This window comes from Leptonychotes weddellii, chromosome 4 (assembly GCF_054177405.1).
Source record: "Leptonychotes weddellii isolate Sample4059 chromosome 4, ASM5417740v2, whole genome shotgun sequence".
NCBI classification, from domain to species: Eukaryota; Metazoa; Chordata; class Mammalia; order Carnivora; family Phocidae; genus Leptonychotes; species Leptonychotes weddellii.
In genome coordinates, this window is record NC_138372.1 from 13,999,895 (window position 1) to 14,002,733 (window position 2,839).

A 2,839-nucleotide genomic window follows, 5' to 3' on the forward strand; every position below is an offset into this window, starting at 1 on the left:
TGGTTGTAAATATACTGACAATTATATGAAAATAAGTGACAGAGAACAAAAAGTTAAATCAAAAGGCAGGGGAAAATCTGGGTCTAACCCCTGCAGTCAGGTCCCTGACATTGCAAACACCTGTGGGATTTGAACATTTGCTAAATGTTGGATTGTAGGTCAAAAGAAAAAGCAATGGAATGCAGGATTTCAGTTATATGGAATGTCCAGAATAAGCAAATCCATCGAAACAAAAAGTAGATTAGTGGTTCCCAGAGGCTGAGAGTAGAGAATGAAGAGAGACTGCTAAAGGGCATGGGGTTTCTTTCTCGCATGATAAAAATGTTCTGAAATTAGACAGTGGTGATGGTTGCACAACTGTGAATATACTAAAACCACTGAACTGTATACTCTAAGAGGGTGAATTTTACAGTACACGAATTGTCTCAATAAGAAAAAAGCAATGCAAATAAAGAAGAAAGCAATGCAAAATGTTCCTCTCCACAAAATGGGGAATATAGGAGTTCATAAGTGCTAATGGCATGGTCAAAATGGAACATCTGAATCCCTACACATTTTTTTTTTGTAAAGAACAAAACTTGAGTAATGAAAACACAGAATTAGATCCAATAGCCCATTTTTTCTACCTTAGAATCCATTTGACTTGAATGGAGTCATTTGAAACAAAAAGTTATGTCAAAACCCCCAGAATTGTAACTTGTTTAGAGAGTGGTTCTAGGACAGAGAAAATGGTCTTTGGATATAATTCTTGTAACTCATCTAGAATGCATTTTGAAATACGAAAATAAGACCAAAACCAACCAAAAATCTGTCTGGGTAATGAGGGACAGACATTTCCTAGTGGGATAGGATGTTGATGAAGTATGTGTAAACCTCTAGCTTTTTTTTTTTTTTCCACGAAGAAGATAAGCTCCATAAGAGGAGAGACTATTTTATTCCGTTATATTCCCTGCACTTAGTACACAGTAGATGCTCAGTAAATATTTGTTGAACGAATCAAGTTTATGATGCAGCTGTGAACTGGCTTATTCGTCTATGCAAGAATCTAAAATGAGTCTATTTTGAAAACTGGCATCATGTTCTTTTGCTAGAAAAAGAAAATTCTCATTTAACTTACTGAACAACTGTAAGTTAATTGGTTTGAATACAGGCATAAAACACCTGAATTAATGAACTAAACTTAATTTAATGAACCGTTCCCAAAGTTAAAATGGGTGAAAGAGCTTTTGCGAAAGCCTGAAGGAGTGAAGGCTTGTCATTGCTGGCCATGTCACCTATTACTTTAAACCAAAAACCACCAAACCCTGCTTTCCAGTAAGAGCACTGTGAAGAAGGAAGGAATCATGATGATGCTTTGCAGTACAGTTGATACTAGCAGGGATCAGTTATCCCACTTTGCTCATATTTTGCCATTAGCTAACAACCCTTCTCCCCATAAGTAAAATTCTGTGTGTAAAGCAATAAGATATCCAAAAATTACTCTGTAGTCTCTCAGTCTTCATCACACTTCATGTTTTAGGTGAGATTTCAAACGTAAGTTGTTATTGTACAGAAGCATTTTCAACTCTTGAATCTTTTTTCAAAAATTATATTCTTTCCTCCATTCCTGACACTTACCCACATCTAAAATACTGATGAACAGGCCCTCACTACTACCTGAAGGCCAGAGCCCTGCAAACAAAATCCACTGATTTCCAAGAGGCAGCCACCACCCTGCTTTCCCCAAACTACCCCCTGCATCCCGTGAGTGCTGCCAACACCTAAAAACCTACATCATTCAGGAGATTCCTGGATCAGAATCCTCCGTACTTAGCTTCTGGCAGCTATTAAAATTCAGTATATCATAGAATCATGTTACTTCTTCCAACTGAGAGATTCCAAGCAGCCCACAGCCAGACTCTGAAACAGCTTTTCAGGCCCCATTTTTTATGACAGATGCTGTCACATGTCATAAGAATTCCAGGACTTGGTTCTTCGAGAACAGCTTTCCACCACTGTGGAATGGGCTCTGTGGGTTCACATAGCAGGATCCTGTATTGTGTTCAACTACACTCTGAAGAAAAACATTTTATTGCTATGGAAAATTTTGTTCTTGTGCTTCACAAGTCTTGCCAAGTCTCTTAATGTGGATATTTCTTCAGAGATGGAAGCCATAAGAACTCTTTGGGTATCCAGACACAAAATACAAAGACTGTTTATTTGGGAGCAGCCCTGGCTTTCTTCATAAATACATTTTGTAGGGGGATGGCCCACAAACAATTGAAATGGAAAACCATCTGTAGAGACTGCAATTTCACAGAAGAATTAAAAACAAAAAAAGCACAGTGTTCCAGTATCAGTAGGAGAAACAGGCTTAAAACACAGTTTGCTTTATACTCACCAGACTGGCTTGGGTGAAGTTGAAGTTGGGAACAATGTGATTTTCACACATGGTATTGGTTTGGTGTTAAATCCCATACCCACTTTTAAAAAGCATAATTTAGCTTTGGTTTCTTTCATTCTTTAGAAGACATCTTTGGGTTTCTTAAGCATCAGAGGTAATTGATGATTTAAAATTAGTGGTAGTAGTAGTTTCAAAGTGAATTAGTTTCCCTAGTCCTACTACACACAATGGAACACTGCTCCCATCCTGAATGCATTTCTAGCTGAAGTTGGAAAGAAGCTTCCTCTGGACTTCCCGAGGGGCTCTCCCACCCAAATAACAAGTTTCCTCCCTACCCACAAAGTAGCCTGCATTTTTCGACTGTAGACACACACACACACACACCCCTACCCACCCACCCTCAGGAGTGATTTGGATTAGACAACAAATATACCCACCCACCCACCCCTACACACA